The sequence below is a fragment of the Nyctereutes procyonoides genome, unplaced genomic scaffold (assembly GCF_905146905.1).
Source record: "Nyctereutes procyonoides isolate TBG_1078 unplaced genomic scaffold, NYPRO_anot_genome, whole genome shotgun sequence".
NCBI lineage: Eukaryota > Metazoa > Chordata > Mammalia > Carnivora > Canidae > Nyctereutes > Nyctereutes procyonoides.
In genome coordinates this window covers 12790108-12811542 of record NW_026575046.1, presented here as the reverse complement: position 1 = coordinate 12811542, position 21435 = coordinate 12790108, and the positions used below count along the sequence as shown (strand labels likewise).

The following is a 21435-nucleotide window of genomic DNA, read 5'->3' as shown; positions in this document are numbered from 1 at the left end:
TGCAGATAAGTCAACTAACTACACATGAAAATCTCCATTGGTGAAGGGGAAGAATGAAAACCCACATGATGAAGTTGAAAATGTTAGGGAAGCAGACATCAGCCCCAAGGCTCTGCCCTACATACTCAGAGAAAGTCAGCTCTACTGTAGCCCCACAAGCAAGCCAACTTTCTTATCTGACATTCTAAAGTATCACGTGTGAATCAGCCCAAATTCAGAGTATAGGCTCAGCTAGAAAGACACTTGTTTCAAAGGAGCATGAGGACAGGGAAAATTTCCAGAGATGTCTGTCTTCCACTGTTGGGCTCCTTGGCTCATCTCTTCTCAACCCTTTGAGAAGCAGGTCCCTCAGCAGTTCCACAGAACACAGGTCTTAGACATCCTCCAATGCCCCACCCTTGGGTTGATTACATTTAACTTGGCATTTGATGATAAAACTTCCTCAAATTGCTACCCAGTTGTTTTTATGAGCTTGTCATGCTGATTGACAAGACCATGTACAGCTTAAAGCAGGCTCATGGCTCTTTTGCAACCTCTCATCCCTGTCTCTCTTCTGTTCTTGCCTAGAATGCAACGTATTCCCAAGCACACTGTAAGCCAACAGTCACAATGCATTTAATAATAGAACTGAATCCTTACCCCTCAGCATTGAGAAGTAATGTGCAGTGGTAGAAAGCAGCATTCAGAGTATCAATAATAAGGTGAGGATTTTCAAAACATGAGAGAATTTTACAAAAAAATATTTAGACACAGAGCTACATTTTCGAAACACGAATCACTGCAAGTGAGGAAGGGGTTTAGAAATAGCTACTATACTTGATAAGCATGTGCCATGGTCTGCACGCTGTGGTCAGCACATTGAGAAAATGACACAGTTTGTGAACATGGTCTTGCAAAAACTTATATGGTGCAGAGGTATAGTAAGATGTGAAAGTCACTCCTTCATAACACCCTCAAAACCATTCTTATAACTTTCACCTTTTATCCATAAGTTTGGTGTGTCTTCTTTATGAATTCTTCTATTTATGGTTTTACTTATGACGCTTTCCCCTCACCCCCAGATAATATTCTATTTTCTTCTAATATTTTCACAGGTTTCATTTTTATGTTTAGCTTTTTACCTCATCTGGAATTTATTCATTTATTTTAAGGCAGGACTTAGCATCATAGTCTCCTGTAAAAGTTTTAGCTAATTATTGCAATAAAATCCATGAAGCCGACTGTCACTTGTCTTCTAGTTTTGAAGTATCTCCTTTTCATACACCAAGTTTCCTGACATATATGGGCCTGTCTGGAATTCCTTACTTTGTTCCACTGATCTATTTGGCTATCCCTGTACCATACTGTTTGGATTACTATAGGTTTAAAGTATAGTTTGCTCTCTGGTGAAAGAGCCCACATCCTTCCTCACTGTTCTTATTTTTCCAAAAATTTTCTTAGCTATTCACTTACTTCTCTCCCTTCCAGATGAATTCAAGCTCATTTGTTCAAGTTCCAAAATAATTCTTTTCAGATTTTGATGGAAATTGCATTTAGTTATAGATAGGAAAGGAAGGCAGCAGCATCTAGTATCCTTAAAGGATTGTCTGTAGAGCTGTACATTCAAGAACCATGATTATAGCTACAGAATCTGAATAGTTGTTCTTTAGTTAAGGATGCGATAAGCTAAGATCGCCCCCATTAAAAAGCAGACAACAAATTCACCCTAGCCAGCCCTAGCTTAGAATCTTTAAAGTAAATATCCATGCTGTAATCAGCATCCCACAAGTTTTCAATTGAGGTCATGAAATCCAAGAAGGTTTTCTTTAAAAGTTATTTTTACCAAATTATAAATCAAAGGTATACAGAGGTTACGAATTCAGACGTTCCCATCACATAATTATTTCAAATCACTCTCCCTTCTCCATTCTAACCTGAATTTCAGAGTGCAGTTTTTATGATATACTATATCTCCTGGCAGAGATATCTCAAAATTATTACCATAGACATTTAGTGGAACAAGTCCAATTTTAAACTGAAAACAGTACTTTAAAAGAGATTTTTAAATTCTGGCATCCCTGTTTATATAATAATTACAATTCAATAATAAGTCATAGTATTAAAACAGTGACAGATTTCCTTTAGAGAAGGTGAAACAGATTTTTCCTTAAAAATATTAAAAAAAAAAAGCAAATGAAAACCAAAAAATAAGAAGGGTTCAAACTGGTTTCGAAGTGTAATAAGAGATAGAAATAAGATCTCTATTTAAAATAGACAAAAATCGAGTACTGATGCTTGTGGGCAAAGAAAAAGAAAACATACATACTCTGTGTAGTCTAGTTTTCATATTTTTTCCATGCTTCAGGAGGCAGCATAAAGATAACAATCTAGCATGACCGAAGGGCAGAGATCACACGCGAGAGCAACAATTTCTCTGTTCGGTAGACTGCATTTGGCTAGGAGAGAAGGGGCACAAACCTCTCTTTCATGAGACATTGCAAAGACCTTGCTCTGATGTAACAACACATTCAAGGAGTGAACAGATAAACGGACTGTGGCACATGTGTACGCTGGAAGGTTACCCACAGTGGAAAGGAAGGGTCACGGATACACGTAACAATTATGGATGACGCTCAAATGCATTATGCTAAATGGTTACCTGCTGTAGGATTCCACTTATGTGGCATTCTGGAAAAGGCAAAACAATAGGGACAGGAAACACATCAGCGATTGCCAGAAGCTGGGGGTGAAGAGCGGGTTTGACCATAGGGGGGCACTTTCTAGGGGGAATGGAAGGGTTCTCCCTCTTGACTGAGGTGGTGATTTACATGACTTGTGTTTGTCAGAACTGATAAGACTGGGACAACTGGAAAGTTTGTTTCTTATGTTAGCATGATGTCTCAGCATTTAAGTATATTGCATTTAATCCTGTCTTCTGGAATTAGGTAAAATCCATTATGCTAAAAAGTGTAAGCAAATTCTATCTCAATAAACTTGACTTAATAGTAATAAAGAAGAGGGGTACCTGAGTGGTTCAGTCTTGTGAAATTAAGCCCTGTGTTGGGCTTTGCTCTCAGCAGTGTCTGCTTGAAATTCTCTCTCTCCCTCTGCCTCACATTGTTTGTGTGTGAGAAAGAAAGAAAGAAAGAAAGAAAGAAAGAAAGAAAGAAAGAAAGAAAGAAAGAAAGAAAGAAAGAGACTTTGCAAACCAAACTCTATCTTCTGAAGATGATACCATCTTCTGTTCATCAATAGCATGTTAACTATTTACTTCTGTAGGAAGGATCCATTTAGTGCAGTAAAAGTGTGTAATGGGGTCTTCTTGCTGGCTTGTGCCCTTCATTTTTCCAGCATCTAGAACTTACCTTCTGAGTCTTTCCACAGAGCAATGTGGAATTTCTCTCAAGTGACTCAGGTTAGGTAAGGATGGTGGTCCTAGGCTCCTGGGCCAGAATCTGATCCTATCTACAAGTTTCCATGGATAGTCAAATTAATCTCATAACAGAACCAACTAAAGACATTTCAACATTTGCATTAGAAGGATACTGCCCACAAAGGAGGTGATAATCCCCTTCTAGAGAGGATTGCACATAGAGGGTTTGATTCAGTTCAGGCACAAAAAATGGCAATCTTGGGGCATCTGGGTGGCTCAGTGGTTGAGCATCTGCCTTTGGCTCAGGGCGTGATCCTGGGATCGAGTCCTGCATCAGGCTCCCCACAGGGATCCTGCTTCTCCCTCTGCCTATGTCTCTGCCTGTGTGTCTCTCGTGAATAAATAAATAAAATCTTTTTTTTTTTTTTTAAAGTGGCAATCCTGTCTTATGATGAGCAGCTGAAGAGACTAAGGATGCTTATCCTAGAGAAAGAAGATAATAGGACGGGGGTGTAGGAGGAATATAATGGTTTTATACACGAATATATGAATGGTTATATGAGGAAAGGGGTAGACCAATTCAAGGTGTCACAGTTTATAGGATTAGTACCCATAAGAAAAAGATAAAGGATGAAAGATATTTAGCTCAACGTTTTAAACACCTAGGGTAATCCCATGATGGAGTGGCTGCCTTCGGAGGCAGGGAAGCTGGAGGCAGGGTTTGGGATTTGGTAGTCAGCTGAGTGAAAGGGCTTCCACGAAGAGAGGAGACCAGCAGTAAGCCAGTCACATTGAGCTTGGTGGTTTACCAACTTTGCCAGTACCTGAAAGAGAACAGGGCATCTGGGAAAGGCAGTGAAGGATAGGAAAGGCAGGGGAAGAAAAAGATATGGGAAGGAGGAGAGAAACTCTCTAGCTCATTTTGCCTGATGATCCGGAGGCTATCTATCTGTCATTGGATCAGCCTTTGGATTTGGATTTGGAGAAGCACTATTACATGAAGGGTGGTGGGGAAGGGACGTTTGCTATCTTCCCCCACTCCCAGGAACCAGCCCACGGGTTAGATTTGTCCCACTGGACAAATGACTTAGATTTGTCCCACTGGAGGCTCTTGTGTGGCACTCTGGATCATGCGGAAATGATGCTAGGACACAGGAACAGATCAAGGCTGGTCACGAAAGTCTAGTAATTGTAGTGGCAGCAGTAGTGGTATCCTAAGTAGGCTGTTCCTGTGCCATACCTTGGGTGTGTTTCTTGGCTACTTGGTTCTTGCCCATTCTCTTGAGCCCAGACCTCAACGCTTCTACTGTCTTCTGTAAGCTACCCAACATTCTGTCACTAAATTTCTTTTCTGCTTAAATGAGCCAGAATTGGTTTCTATTACTTGCAACCTCAAAATTCTGTTAGAATCACACAAATTGGGTACTTAAGAGCTATTTTAAAGGGATGCCTGGGTGGCTCAGTTGGTTAAACATCTGCCTTCGGCTCAGGTCATGATCCCAGAGTCCTGGAATCAAGTCCCACCCTTGAGCTCCTTGCTCAGTGGGGAGCCTGCTTCTCCCTCTACCTGCTGCTCCCCCTACTTGTGCTCTCTCTCGGACAAATAAATAAATAAAATCTTTAAAGAAAGACCTATTTCACATTACTCTTATGTCATATATGAGGGTGAAAGTCTTTAAAAATTTTCATGGCTGGCTCCTATTATTGGTTGTATTTAGAGAGCTTAAGAAAAAAAATCCTGTCTCTACCTTTACCACTACCCCTAATTGTTTCCAAGGTCTGATATACTAAATCAGGGCCTGGGGATGGCTGAGTAGAAGCCAGCATGTTTTTTCCCTCTCTAAAGTTTTTTGGGTAATTCTAATGCTGATTCTCAGGAGCCTGGCATTTGGGTTTCTAAGTAAATGAAAGTGAGTTGAGCCATTAAATAATTTGTCTGGTTTACTAAAGTCTCTTCAATCTCCTCTGTTTTAAGCCAAATCTGACCAATCTACGAGAGTCAACAGGGTCAATCTCAACTCCCACTCTTCTTGTTAGTGTATACCTCTCTCCATAAACCCACAAAAACCTGCTTCACCCCTGAGCCTCTACTCTGGACTTTCACTCTCTGGGAGGGCACTTCCCATTCTCCCTGCCTACACAGATCCTCCTTTGGCATCAATGTCCATTTAAGAATGGCTTCTTTCATGCACTCTTTCCCATTCATTCCAACCTAGGATTTTTTTTTTCTTTGCAAAGTTACATAATTTTGGAGCTGGAAGCCTCCTCTAGTAAGTGCATGCCATCTGTGTCATGTCTTTACTCACATCTTCCTTTCTTAGAACTAATTTGTTACATGTAATTTCAATTTTTATTGTCTTTATACCAATAAACCAATAAATTGTCTTTATCTCTCCAAGTCCTTAAGTTTTCTTTCAGCAACTCTATGGAAACATTGCTGGTGCTTAATATCACTAAGGTTACTTTACCACACACTGAGTTCCCTCATTCCCAAGCAGTGTTATTTCTTGGGCAGAAAAGTAAAGCTTAAATCCATTCTAGGGATCTCCCTCTGTTGGAACAGTTGCAGACATTTTTACAGATACTAAAATCTGTCTGGTTCTTAATCTAGTCTGGAACACAAGGTCAAAAACCCTGCCATTCTCAAAATGACAAATCTTGAAGTGTTTTCACCACCCAGAGCAGTAGGAGAGGCATGAAAGACAGTCCCCGCCTTTACGCAGACAGAAAAACATCCTGGGACTTACATGTACCAACTTGCTCCCCTAAACAATTCCTGGCTCTGGAGTACAGCTGGAAAGTGGCCGTTGATGGGCAGAGGGCATAAAATGATTCACTAAAGGGCCACAAGAGAGGCTTTATTCAGGAAATTCAGAAGTGATAGATTTCTAAACGTTTTCTTTTTTTTTTAATTTTTATTTATTTATGATAGTCACACACACACACACAGAGGCAGAGACACAGGCAGAGGGAGAAGCAGGCTCCATGCACTGGGAGCCCGACGTGGGATTTGATCCTGGGTCTCCAGGATCACGCCCCGGGCCAAAGGCAGGCGCTAAACCGCTGCGCCACCCAGGTATCCCTCAGAAGTGATAGATTTCTATGGGAATCCTGATCTTCCTCTCAACCTTCTCCCCAAAGTAAGCCTTTCACTGGGTTATAATAAAGTATTTCTCTACCCAGAGTGATTCTATTTGGGGCCAGTAAGCAGAAATGTAACATGTAATAATATCGGTGGCCACCTTAAGATGATATAATGCTTTGTCCTTTTCTCCCCCAAAGCCCTTCACATACAGTTTTGTTTGATTTGCACAACAATTTGTAAAGGACGTAGTGAGACAGAATTATCCTCATTTTACAGATGGAGAATTTTGGAGGCTGAAGTGATCTAATGAAGAGGTGGGGCCCCCTGGGTACTCTGGGGGCCTCAATCTGTCAGCTGTGGAAGCAATAGGATGGCTGATGTCACTGACATTTTAGTGCTAGAACTGGGGACAATATTTGGGTGAAATTTGGTCTGGCACCTCGTACGTATGGGCATTATTGTTCCTCTATAGAGACACCCCAGGAATAAGGCCCTTGAGGCTTAGAGTAAGTGGCTCTAGTCAAGGAGCAGAGAATCTGTATTGGGCATGGTCTACATACATCAACCCAGATGGCACCCCTCTCCCGATTCTGGGCAGCTGGTTCATCTCCAAAGCCTCAGCTTTCTCATCGAGAAAATGAGGCTCTGAATCTGGGACAACAGGTCTATGGCAGTGGTTTCAAGCTTGGCTGATTAGAAGAATAATCTGGGAAGCCTATTATCCAAAGAAGAAAAAAAATCACTTTGTAAGACAACACACATTGATCACATACAAGAACTTAAGCAAACAGGAAACGTATCCATAAGAAATAAAAGAGAGGGGATCCCTGGGTGGCTCAGTCACTTAGCCCCTGCCTTCGGCCCGGGTGTGATCCTGGAGACCCGGGATCGAGTCCCACATCGGGCTCCCTGCATGGAGCCTGCTTCTCCCTCTGCCTGTGTCTCTGCCTCTCTTTCTCTGTGTCTCATAAATAAATAAAATCTTTAAAAAAAAAAAGAATAAATAAAAGAGATTTCCAATCACCCTCATCCATTGCTGACAGGACAGCACTGACACAAAAACATTCTGAAACAGGTGGCCACCATTTGAGGGATTCCTCTACTCCTGCAGAATGTTTTACAAGTACAACTCTAGACTCTCACTCAGAATGGAGATTGGGGCTCAGTAATCTGTATTTTATAAAAATGCCTTGTGTGACATAGCCGGAATGATGGGCTGGCTTTTGGGAACCAGAATATTGACGGTAAATAGGGAGTCTTCTTGCAGAGACTGGAATAAAACAACACATTTTTTTAGGGAGCAGTCTCCTGGTCAGGAAGTGTCATCTGTATTTCCTCAAAACTGGGATATCACTACTCTTGGGGCTACAGGGGATTGGCCTTGAAAGTAGAAATAATAAGAGAGTTAAAAGAAAAAAAAAAAAAGGAAGAGAGTAGAAACATTAGGAGTCTCCTTGTAATGGCTGTGCACCTATGCTGTCCCACCTGCCGCATCCGCACACGCACCCTTCCTCAGAGATGATCCAAGAATGGGTGTGTGGGGGGCAGAGGTGGTTGCAGGCAGGCAGGGCCCAGAAACATGGAAGCTGAAGCAGAATAGCTGAGGGGCCACTATACTGGAACCGGATGAGGGAAGGAGTAGACTTAAGGAAAACTAGTCAAGGCGAGCCCCAAAGCTGAGGGAATCTTGGTGTGATTATTCAGCTCTATACATGAGGGAGAACATGGAATCTAGGTACCTGGAACATTCCTTAAGACTTACTTCATATGAAGTCCTCATGTTGCCTCTCTTCTGGGAAGACAGGGCTAAGATGGCAGAAACAAGTGACAAAGATGGCAGCACCGTATTCGGTGACTGCAAGGCTCCTTTCTTCACTAGGAGTTAATAGACTGGGTTTTGGATGCCCATGTCTGGGGAGTCTGATTAGCAGGAGTCAGTCTCCAGGCAGCTGATAACCTCTGGAACATGGACAAAATTGGATTTCCAGACCTCAGTGGCCACTCTGTGAAGCCACCAGCAAGCTACATGATGTGCGTGGTTTGACCAAGGTCAGCAGGTCAGCAGCACCTTCAGAAAAGGGCAGGTCAGGACTGGGGGCCCTGGGTTATTAAAGAAAATTGCTTGGGTCATGGAGGCCAGTGATCTTCTCCCCTTCATACTCTGCCAAAGGACCTTTCCCTAATTTGCAAACATCTATCAAAATCTTACAAAGATACACGACTTGCATCACCTAATTACGCACGTAACAAATCACCCTTCTGGAAGGAAGAAGGCCATAGGCAATGCTCCTGGGGCAGAGCAGGAGGTCAGATCGCACACACAGGATGGGATGGGAATCCTGCCCTCTTCAGGCAGCTGCAGCACTGTCCCCGGGTCACCTGGCACACACCAGCTCCAAGGGCTCGGGAGACCGCCCCTCACAGGCACTGGCTGCCCCAGCTTCCCAGACAAGGCATCCCATGATAGAAACATGTGAGACACACGCATCTGCTACGATGCCCTTTACCTTGGCGGCCTCTCCCAGGCCCGAGCCTCCACCACATTCACTTGCCAGCCCGGCAGCTACTCTGGGCTCGGAAAGACTGAATGTAGGACACTTTGAAGCAGGTGAAGTTTGTCTTTTGAGCTTCTCCCACTTTCCCTCTCCTGGGACATCTCTTCCCACAACCAACTGTTACCATAGTCAAGCTATATATTATCTATAATGAAAATTGCTTAAGATGATTACAAGTGAGTTTGGAAAACATGGGCCTTTATTCAGATTGCTGTGGGCTACAGCCTGGCTACTCTGAATTTACTAGAAATGCAGAGACCTCAGCTTCCATCCCGACCCACTGCACAAGAATCTGCATTTTATCCCCAGGTGAATCATAGATTGGAACACACTCTACTGTCCTGGGTTAATATTTTTCTCTTGGTAAATGAAGATCTAAATATCAAATGGTAGCCTTTAAAAGTTAAAGGCAAGCTGGCTGGCTGGCTTTCTTTCTTTCATTTTTATACCACGGGCCTTTCTGGCTATCTGGTAAAATCTCATAATATCTTTAAATGCATAAAATATTTAGTATTACAAAGAAAACCAATTATGTTAAAACAGAATACCCTAAGTGTTTTTAAATGTATACCATAACCTATGTGCTTCTTAATTAACACATTAAATAAGACTGACAGATGAATGGATAAAGAAGAAGTGGTATATATGTACAATGGAATATTACTCAGCCATCAGAAAGGATGAGTACCTACCATTTACATTGACGTGGATGGAACTGGAGGGTTTTGTGCTGAGCAAAATAAGCCAATCAGAGGAAGACAATTGTCATGGTTTTGTTCATATGGAATATAAGAAACAGCGCAGAGGGTCAGAGGAAGGGAGGGAAAACTGAGTGGGAAGTCAGAGAGGGAGAAAAATCATGAGAGACTCTTAACTCTAGGAAACAACCTGAGGGTTGTTGGAGGGGAGGTGGGTGAGGGGATGGGGTAATTGGGTGATGGGCATTAAGGAGGGCACGTGATGTGATGAGCACCACATGTTACACACAACTGATGAATTATTGAACTCTACATCTGAAACTAATGAAGCACTATATGTTGGCTGATTGTATTTAAATAAAAAAATGAGATCTAGCAACAGGTTTATCAATGGATATATTTTCAACGTTGTAATGAGCATGATATTGGAAGATATCTCCTACAGGTAATACGCATCACTGGTGCCAGGCGTGGCGACTGCTCATACTACTGTGCTTTGTTCCCTATATCCATTCCTGAAGCAAATACTAAATTTGAACTACAGTTTTAGTGACAACAAATATTTAATTTTCCTCTCTTCCAGGTCCACGGTCCCTCTGAAATCTATTAATAAAATCTAGGTTAAGAGTAAGAGATGCTGGGGCGCCTGGGTGGCTCAGTAGTTTAGCGCCGCCTGCAGCCCAGGGCGTGATCCTAGAGACCCGGGATCCAGTCCCACGTCGGGCTCCCTGCATGGAGCCTGCTTCTCCCTCTGCCTGTGCCTGTGCCTCTGCCTCTCTCTGTGTGTCTCTCATGAATAAATAAATAAAATCTTAAAAAAAAAAGAGTAAGAGATGCTTAGGGATCTTATGCAAAAGGAGGTAGGGAGTTGTGCCCCATATCTGTCTGTCTGTCTCATCTTAATTTGAGCAAAGCTGGTCAAATCACTTCCTTCTCTGAGAGTGAATTTGCCTTTTTGACTTCTGTCTGCTGGCTTTGATGCAAGTTCCCACCACAGGGTTGAACACTTAGATATTTAAGGAGTACTTTTGATCAAGTTCTTTAGGTTGGGATCCCAAATATTTCTGAAACAGACATGCCAGGCTACATTCTGAATACCATTGCACAGAGCAACTAAAAGGATCCTATTTTGTAGGCAGTTGCCTTCTCCATCTGTATAGGTACTTCCATTCGAATATGGATTTAATATAAATTACTGACACTGAGTCCTGAAACATTCTCCGCGCTCTGCCAGAGGGCCTGGGGCAGGCTCCCTGTCTCTTGGATCATAAGCACGGCACCTTTTCAGGGTGGTTTTCTTGCCAAGAATAAGCAACACTTCCCACAGCCATGTCAACTGTGGTTCTCAAAATAAGATCCATTTTCAGAAAAAGCCAAAATCGATTTGTCTCTGAATTTCAAAATTGTACATCCAAGGCATCTACGCCGCTCTGCAGGCCGCTTTCCCCTCACACTAACCAAAGTGCCATGAAAGCAAAATGGAACTGAACACATCAGCCTTGGGGAATTCATCTGACACTCGGTTTGAACTCTCACAGGAAAGTCGCTACTACACAATGAGGCATTTCTCTAACAAACACAAATCATGTGAGCATGTTTGAGCCACATGTTCACAAATGGAAGAAGGACCTCCAAACTCGAGACACAGTCTTACATAAAGATTTTTGCTCGAAAATAGCCATGTCTCCAGGTCCATGTGAGCGTCATGAATTAATTTCTGCTTGTAGCTCCTCTCCCTAATGTACACACACACACACACACACACACACACACACACACACACACACACGTCACTCACGTTTAGCTATTCTCTAGCTAGGTTTGCTCATCTGAGAAAGAGTGCTAAACCTTGCTTTTGAACACCCTGTGATGAATGAGTTGTATTACTTTTCCCCACCCATCTTGGTCCAGGGGCTGGTAATCTAGGATATAGTTATCAGTAAGAAAATAGGCTGAAAGCAGAGGAAACCTCACAGATTTGAGGGTCAGCCTGTGGATAATAGGAATCTATCGCGGTATATCGTATCACAGTAACACTGCCTTTAAAATTCAGCACTGCATTGTTTACGGTCATCGGGCCTAGAAAGGTGACTATTTGCAAGATTTGGTATCTTAGCTTTCAGACTGCTCTAGTTTTAGAGAAAACCCAGAGATGGTTCTTGGAGGAAAGAACCCCCAGTAAAAAGACTACAGCTGACGGCAGATTCTCTCCCCACCCTGAAATCCCAATGGCAACAAATGTAATTAATTAAGCCACCAGAATACTGTAGAGATGACTCACGTTCCTCCTAGTGAAAGTTTGAAATAACTGACTCTATTCACTTTTAAGACGAAGTGTTGAATTTTTGTTACCATAAGAAATGCATTAAGAATGTCTAATTAGTTAGAGGCCTAAGAATGTCTAATGCCTCAGCATTATGAAAACAGCAGTTTTCACCCCACAAAGTTTCCACCCCACAAAGTTTCCCTGGGCCACCGGGACCTCCATAAAATCTTCACCCCCCAAGATGCCCTCAGGTACATTCTCAACTCTAGCATTCTGTTCTCCTCCACCATTCTTTAACTGACTTGAGGGAGAAACTGAAGTCAAGCAAGTTCTAGCCTGTAAAAAGGATTGTGCAAAGGACTTAGCTTTGTAAACCCAAACTGTACCCTTCATTCCTGCCACCTTCTCCCCTGTGTTGCTTAGAGGTAATTTTCTATTTCTCCTCCAGGTCTTTATTGCTCTCCTGCCAAAACTGCTTGCATCTGTTACAATAAAATACCTGTGATGTTTTCCAAAGCCCGCAGCTTACTGCCAACATTGAACCCTCTACCCCCCAGGCAGCCGTCTGGGAACTTCAGTCAAAGCGTTGCAAGGTGAAGACTAAGGTGGAATTTGGGAAGTTGAAGGCGAAGGCATGGTTCCTTGGAAGATAGACTCTCCTCTGGCCGATGGAACCAGCCCACAGGAGAAAAGAAGAACATTTATTGCCAAAGGAGCAGAAATAAGAGCAAAAGGCATGGGGACAGGGCTGCTCTTCCATCAAGAACATCATGATGAATCTAGAGATTCATGCTATTCAAATGAAGGCAACTATGATGCCTTTGAATACCCTCCCAGTTCCCCCTGGCTAGGCCACTTCCATGTGTGTTCTGACCTGGGTGGGAATTCTAAATTGTTCACTATAAGGCCACTTTTTTGTTTGCAAGAGGCAGGAAGAGAGCCTGTAAGAATGTTTAAGCTCTTGTTAAAAGGGCAAGGCTTGGGAAGATATAATGTAGACACAGAAGACCACCTATCTACCCTTTAAGGGTAGATAAGGTAAATCTACAAATGTCCTGCCCCCCCCTGCCCCCCCGTCTAGGTAGGCCCATTGAAATAGAGGCCTTTAACTGAACTGATTCTCAAGGGCCACTCTGGTCATTCTTCAGACTTGCCCTCCTCTGCCAGTTTCCAGCTCGTTTTCCGTCTTCTAATTTGGTAGAAGGACTCAAGTGGAAATTAGAAAGGCAAAGAAGATAGTCCAGGTGTGTCTTGCTTTAAGTATACCTGACAGCCTCTGAACCTCAAAGTTACCAAAAATATCAATTAATGCTTCTCTTTTACCAAAGGAATCGCTCTGGGTCCTTCTAAGTGCCAAGTTTCCTCTGGTAAAATATAGTTACATTGCTTCTTCAGGAAGAGGTTATAAAAAGGGAGGTGGATCTAGAGTCCCAGGTCACTTGCTGCCATGGCCGGACTCATCGCACATGGACCTTGTACCTAAGCAGAGGCCGTGAGCTCACCCCGTGCCCTGCTGAGGCCGTCTGTGGAATATAGTATAGTGCAGCCATATGCCCATGCACACTTAAAGTTAACAAACCATGGGAACCTGAGGCAGTGGGCCAAGGGGGATAGCAAAGCCGTCAGAAGACGTCCTAGTAGGCACACTCAGCCACCTCCTTCACTAAGCAGAGCAGGCGTCACTCAGTGGAAGAGGAATGCTGCTACCTTATTCCCCGCCACTGAGGACACAGCAGAGCTTCAGTCAGGACATCCAAGGTGAGAGGGATGTTGTGTTACAGCCCCTGGCCCCCACTGCAGCGAAGGTATAAAAAGGGTGTTTGGAGTTGAGAGGGTGTATTGCTTACAGAAGTTCTTTCTTTATATTTTTTAAAAAAGATTTTATTTATTTCTTTGAGAGAGAGAGAGCGAGAGCGCACAAACAGGGAGAGCAGCAGAGGGAGAGGGAAAATCAGGCTCCCCGCTGAGCAGGGAGCCTGACTTGGGGCTCCATCCCAGGACCCCAGGATCATGACCTGAGCTGAAGGCAGACGCTTAACCCACTGAGCCACCCAGGTGCCCCTACAGAAGTTCTTAAGAGGGACACAACCTGTACATGAACAACAGAGCTACACAAGGGGATCCTTGCCAGCCACTGAGACGTGAAATTATCAATTCCCTTTGGTGGACATGATCACAAGTCTCCCTTTCTAACTCAGGATCATAACTTCTATTTGCTTGGCCGTTCATCTCTTCTAGACTTGCATACTTTTACACACACAGGTGCACGTTTAGCTCCATCTTTTATCCTATTCATGGTCAGGAAAAAGCTGATGAACAGAGGTCAGATTCCAGCCCTGGTCAGAGAGCCAAAGGGAGGGGGCAGATGCTCCAGCTTTGAGCCCACACACTCGCCCTCCCGATACGCTATAAATGAGTTGGCTAATTAAGTGCTGCTCATAGCTTATCCTCCAGTTTAGCTCATGATCAGACTCTGCCTGGCGGTTTCTGTCTCCTTATGAGCCAGCTTGGTCACATGGCTCAGGAACGAAAAGGTCCCTCAAGCTACTTTGAGATACCAGGTAGTTCTAGAGCTTCTAGATACATACCACCAACTCACGTAGAAGAGATTACTCACCCTCTAATCATGGCCTGCTGATGGGAACCCAAAGCTGACCCTTCACCCCAGAGCCTGCCCCATTAAATCTGGCCACAGAGCACCACACCCTCTTGGACAAGCTTAATAAACTCCCTCACGTGCTGTGATTCCTAACTGCTCCTTGCTTGGGGAGTCCAGGCCTCAGTGTGCTTGGCTTCTAGTTGAGTTTCAGCAGTTACGCAAATCAGGTTTCTGACTGTGTCTGAGAAATTCCAGCGCATACAGGAATAGCAGGTTGCTTAATCTCTACATTCAGAGCCAAACTCCTTTCTAAATACAGACAAAGGTGCTACCTGGCTCACATGGCAGATTAAAGGACCCACCCTTGCCAGCTCTGACGAGCCGACTTGTCAAGTGCGTTGCCACCATCTTCTTTTCCAGCCCCAAACTCCCATGGGACACGATGCTATACATATTTTCATACTTCCTCAGTTGTTTTCATCTGTCAAACTGGGCCCCACCCCCATTCTTCTCCACTGACAGCATCCAACTTCCAAATACGGGACGCTGGATGGCTGAAATGTCTCGGAGAAAAAAGAAAATTAATACTGGCCGTTTTGTTTTTCTTCTTCAACTACAGTCTCCTTGTGAGAAACTTTTCTGTGTTTCTGCAGTGGACAATGAGCTGCTTACAGAAGCCTGCTCCACGTCCAGGCCTCCAGTTTTGACACAAGTTAAACATGAGCAAGGTCACCAGATTTTCCTCTTCCCTTAGTAGAAATGACATTAACAATGAAATACTGTGCTGGGTTGAGGAGAACTGCATGTTCAGGAGAAAGGCTGGGGGACCTGTAGTAAGTTTTCTTAGAGAGCAATAAAGGAACACTGTTCTGGATATGAGAAAACGTGACATTCACTTAACTCACTATCTTTTTTATTACAGAAAACATCCTCCTCCCGCCCCCCCAAAGTATGTGGCAATACCAAACAACTCGGATTGTAGAATTTTGGCCAGCACAGAAGAGAAACAAGGAAGTGAATCATTTTTGTGTAAGTTAGCAGAGTGTTTCCTTCCCCATCAGGTTCTTTTTGGCGGGGGGCACCATCAACACGTGGTGGGCTCATAGATGGCTTCACCAGCAGGTTCACCAACAAGGGGAGAGGGGCAAAATCCAACCGTAGCGCACAGTTCATCTGATGCTTCCTTCCCATTGACTGGACCCTGCAGGAAATCTTCCAACTTCCCTGCTTCTGAATCCACCCTTTCTAAAGGCAATAATGCCATTTAACACACTGAGAAATGAAAATCAATTTCCAAAACAACAGCTCGTTGAAACTGTTGAGAACTTGAGCTGGGTTCAACCCATTGATCATTCTGGCCATGAACGATGTTAAAAATCAGAGGTCAGCAACCAATTTTCTCTGAAACGTCCTAGACAAAATATCGTAGGCTTTGCGGGCCATATCGGTCTCCGTCCTAGATTCTTGCTTGTTTCTTCAACCCTTTAAAATGTAAAATAGACATTTAGCTCCTGAGCCCCTCGAAAACAGGCTGAAACAGGCTGGATTTGGCCCATAGGCCACAGTTGGCTGACCTCTGGCTGCTTCCAGAATGGACCCTGGAGAGGAGTCTGTCCCCCCGGGGTCACCTTAATTCGCTGCAAAAGCGCCTGGGACAAGCAGGTAAAGGAAAGGAGATAAAGGGGCCCCACCCACATGATGGGGAACGGGCCAGAAAGAACAAGAGTTGGGGGCGGTGGGGGACAGGAGAGGCCTCTCCCCCTCCACCCCCTTGCCCCACGCGGTGTCCCTGTGGAAGGCGGGGAAGTCAGACAGAAAAAGAAACCGGCGATAAGGTATGGGCCTGCCTTGACTGAGCACAGCCGTCTCCCAGCCTCCAGGCCCAAAACGCAAAGCCTGAAGATGTGGCCTCCCCAGCGTGAGGACACAGCCAGCAGGAGGGAGCAGCGCTTGCATCTCCTCCTCAGACGCACCCCCGTGGCTAATAGGGCAGCTCAAAGGCTCAACTCAAAAGAGTGCCAGCACTCAGGCGGGACTGCTTGACCGAAATATGAAATCCTCGATCTAATTCTGATGCTCCTGTCACTCTGATCACCCACACCATGTCTAACCTCCCCCATGTCGCCTCAATTCCGCTGCTCTGACCACTTCATGGCGGGGGGTGGGGGGTGGGGGAGAATAAATCCGTGTCAAATGATCCAGGCGCCTATCAGAAGCAAGGCCTGACAATAGGTTAGAAACCCAGGCCCGAGACGGTCTTTATTCTGCTCTGCTCTTCCCTCACAAGCCCCAACAATGGAAAGGATGCTCGGAGACACGGCTACAGCGGGAATCATAGATCACTCTTTAAGTTATCTTTGTGTGTGGCGGCGACCCCTGGCCCTCCCCATTTATTTTCTACCTCTGAGTGTGAGGACGTCACTGTGCCAGTTTCCCAGCCTCTGCCCTCCCCCCTCCCCCGCCCACCCCCACCCCCATGTCAAAATGCTCGGGATCTATATACACTTTACTCTCCAATTCCCTGACTTAGAAGCTGAGCAGAGAAAGCCTGCCTTAATGGAGAAAACATTAGTGCATTCAGGCTTCACTCTGGATCCCAGACAATTTCTGGATATTTTTTCACAGCTGTTATACATCCACCTCCCTTCTTACAAAAGCCAGCAAAAATTAGCAAGCACCTTGTTGGCGCTCAAATATGAAAATATAACAACGGTCAAGCCGGCAAATCAGTTTCTGGTTGGCTATCCTCAAAGTGTTTGTTCTAAAACCGTGCCTGCAGTTCATTTATCATCTGCCAATTTTAAAATCAGTTTTAACTGAGGGCTGCACGACTTGGTGTGATTGTTTTTAAAGCAACCCCTAGAACGTAACAGTCATTTGGTCATCAAAGTAGTAACTGAGAAAAACTCCTCACTTGGGCAGATATCAGCACAATCCAGGCTGGGTCTGCTTCTTGTGTCATTATCATCTACTCATTCCTCATATTCCTAAAAAAAAAAAAAATAGCAAAACCGTAGAAGTTGTGTTCAGAGAGAAGCTATGATTCTCTCCCCTATTCGGGTCTCCCCTCCTACCTGCTTCTGAGCTGGTCAGGTGAGCGCGCTCCACTGTGCTTCACAGCCGCTTGCCCAGGACAGGCTCCAAAGTCTGTTGTGCTTCATTTCCCTTCTCCATTCAGTTCTTTAAAGTCCTGGGTTATTAGCTATCAACAAAAATGTGAGCCATGCCAGTGCATGCTCCGACTTCCTGCCCGCTCCCCATGCTCTACTGAGCTTAGGAGCAGATTTTTCTCTCTCCTCCTCCACTTCACCTCCTGAGCTCGAGGGCCCCACCCACAGCACTCAGATCATTTTTCATTTATGAGTGCATCCAGCTAAACTGTGTTTGTAAGAGAATGAGCCAACCCTTGCCCTGCCAGTGTACTGGAACCATGCTGTTAGAAACGGCTTTAATTTGCCAGGAGTGCGGGGGAGAATTAGATCCTGGCAGAAGTCATCCGTGGTTTCCTCCCGCAGGTGTCTGCAGACTGGACTTCCATCCACAAAGGACCCACACCCTAGTGATGGAGTCAAAATAGCATCATTATGCAGATGCCACCACAACCTGAAGCGCACTGAAGATTTCAGGCACGAGACAACAAAAACACACCCAAAATGTGAAGCCAGGATGATCAGTTGAGAAACTTACCACCTAGTGACCTATTTTACTTTGCACGTATTAAAGGGCCAGATTTCTTGTTGTATTTAAACAGGAATAAGGGCAGCCCCGGTGGCGCAGCAGTTTAGCGCCGCTGGCAGCCTGGGGTGTGATCCTGGAGACCCGGGATCGAGTCCCAGGTCGGGCTCCCTGCATGGAGCCTGCTTCTCTCTCTCTGCCTGTGTCTCTGCCTCTCTTTTGCTCTCTCTGAATAAATAAATAAATAAATCTTAAAAAAAAAAAACAGGAATAAAAATGGAGACCTTAAATAATTTTGTAAAGAAGCCCATTGGTAGGTAAAACACTATTTGTAAAAAAAAAAAAAAAAAGAAAGAAAGAAAGAAAAAGAAAAAGAAAAAGAAAAAGGAAGAAAGAAAGAAAGAAAAAAAGCCCATTTTCATAATAATCCTAAATCTACAACTTTCCTACGCCAATAACACTTCCAATCTTCCATCCCAGACCACTACTTGCAAAAACAGAGATGATGAGCCAGATCCTAAGAATACTTACTTAGCTAGAATGTCAGCAACTACAAAGATGATAAGCTTTTATCAGAAAATAGAATTTTTAAAAATAAGTGCCCCCAAACCAACACACAGAGATCGTGACATCCACTACGCATAAAATTCACCTTATTTGCAGCTGGAGCAAAAGGGGTCTTTCATGTACCATCAACCAGAGACACAGGTCCTAAAAACCCCATGGCCTTCAGAGTGGGTATTAAAATTTACATAAAGCTATTAAAATGGGAATGATGTCTTGTTATTAAAATACTGACAGCCTTTTAGCAGCTACACTTGTCAGGAACAAAAAAGGAGCAATGTCCTCTGCTTATCTGCAGTCATTCTCAGGTCATACTTTTGAAAAAGCTGTAAAAACTGTTAGGCTTCAGAATCAACGTTTGTCTATTAATTTATTATTCTATTTTTACTCTATTAATTTATTTTAGAGTTCTATCCAATACGGATTTCCCCCTATAAACCTTGTATGGTCAAAAGCTAGTCCCAATCACCATGGGAAGTTCTTCACCTAAAATACTGTTTTTTTAATTTTTCTTTTTAAAGATTTTATTTATTCATTCATCAGAGACACACAGAGAGAGGCAGAGACACAGGCAGAGGGAGAAGCAGGCTCCCTGCAGGGAGCCTGATGAGAGACTCGATCTCGGGACCCAGGATCACACCCTGAGCTGGAGACAGACGCTCAACCGCTGAGCTATCCAGGCATCCCTAATTCTTCTATATTAAAAAGCTGATGACTTGGGCAGTCTGGGGAGCTCATCAGTTTAGCACCACCTTCAGCCCAGGTCGTGATCCTGAAGACCCGGGATCGAGTCCCACGTCGGGCTCCCTGCATGGAGCCTGCTTCTCCCTCTTGCCTGTGTCTCTGCCTCTGTGTGTGTGTGTGTGTGTGTGTCTCATGAATAAATAAAATCTTAAAAAAAAAAAAAAAAGCTGATGACTTAGTATCCAGACTTAAAGAAAGTCTGTTTTTTCTTTAATTAGGTGGTTAAAATGTCCCCTGAGAAGAAAATGCTATACATTTTCACATGTTTCAAATGGGTTCTAGTCATCTAGTCTAATGCCACATCCTTGAAAACAGCAGGTGATCTGCTTTTTACAGATGAGACCAAGAAAAGTAAGACACAAAGTCACTGGTATATACACAGTGCTTCACTGGTCGGGAAGAGAGGGGGGGGACTTGACAGGTCTCCAAACCTGAGCAGGGAATCCCAGACCAGTCCAAATTTTCATGTGCCATCCAGGGGCCTGAAAGTTGACCATGTGGGTGCCCTTCTGGGATTCACCTCTCCATTTCCAGGACAGTTAACTTGTTTTGAATGTAAGCTAAGAAGAGGAGGTCTGTTCTTCAAAAAAAAAAAAAAAAAAAAAATTTAAGAAGTGAGGAAACAAAGGGGGTTAACATTTTCTTGGTCCATGACCAACTACAGTCTTAATCAGAGGTAAAGCCTGCCTATAGAATATTCTCTCCCGTATTAGTTTGTGAGGTCGCCAAAAAGCTATGGTGAAACCAGTCATTCTGCCTTTCTCCCATTCTCTCAACAAAGGGCGGATAATACATATTATATAATTTTGCTTTAAGGGGAATTGCTGCTACATTTACTCATGAAACTAGCCACGCAGCATGGACCAGGACACAGCAAGCACACAAGCCATTAGAAACCTGCAACCATCCAAGGTTTGAGAAAGGGAAGATTTGGGTCAAACTGCCCATGGTAGGAATCTGGAGCTCTGCTTTCTTCTCACCCACCTTGGGAGGTGCTTCCTGGGCTTACGAGACCGCTATGCCCTCCCCCTCTTTGACCTGGGAGGAGTTCTAGAATCCCTTAGCTCTACCTCCTCATCAGGAGGAGGTTGAAACAGAGGCCCAGAGAGATGAGGAAACTTCTTCGTTGAGGTTATGGCATATTAGTTGAAGTACTCAGATCAGGACTTGGATCTTCCTCATTCAAATTCTAGGACGGCACTAAGTGGACAAGATACAGGTCCTCAGAGCCAAGGACTATGGGCAGGGGCTCAGGAACGTCTCCCCAGCTGGCCCCAGGGCTCAGCCACATTTACACCCTAAGGCTGTCCCAGGGGCAAAAGCAAAAGGTAACAAAGGCAGCATCAGAACAGGCAGCTAGAATGTGATTCTAGCAATCCCCGATCGAAAGAGGTTAAGAGCGCCACACAAGGCCACAGACGCTCCGGGTACTCGGCCCACAGAATCGAAAGCAGCAACACGAATGCTATGTGCACAACCATGGTCACAGCCACAACCCCCAACGGGCGGAAGCAGCCCAAGTGTTCATGGACTAATTAATGGATAGACAAATGTGGACTATTATTTAGCCTTAAAAAGGGAGGAAATTCTGACACACGCTACAACCAGCCTGAACCTTGAGGACATTATGCTAAGTGAATAAACCAGTCACAGAAAGGTAAGTATGACATGCTTCCTCATCTGTGAGGTGCCCAAGAGTAGTCAGATTCACAGAGACAGAAAATAAAATGGTGAGTGCCAGGGCCTGGGAAAGGGGAGGGGGACAGAGGTTCGGTTTTGCAAGACAAGGTGTTCTGGAGATGGATGGTGGTGGTGGTTGCACACCAATGGAGTATACCTAACACCACAGAACGGGATACTTAAAAATAGCTAAAATTGGGGGGAATGGGGTAACTGG

The 21435-nt window shown here is 44.3% G+C and overlaps 1 protein-coding gene across 6 annotated transcripts in view; it reads right to left on the bottom strand.

The window, feature by feature from the left end:
• PDZD2 (PDZ domain containing 2) overlaps window positions 1-21435 on the bottom strand; it is a 358960-nt gene that overhangs the window by 118093 nt on the left and 219432 nt on the right. Inside the window, exon 1 of one of the 6 annotated variants that reach the window (XM_055325632.1) lies at window positions 17630-17863. The exons of 4 other annotated variants lie outside the window; for them this stretch is intronic. The gene's annotated coding sequence lies outside the window, so the exon portion shown is untranslated. Of the gene's footprint in view, window positions 1-17469; window positions 17492-17629; window positions 17864-21435 lie in introns of those variants that run through there. One more of the 6 variants, XM_055325635.1, reaches the window with a different exon arrangement.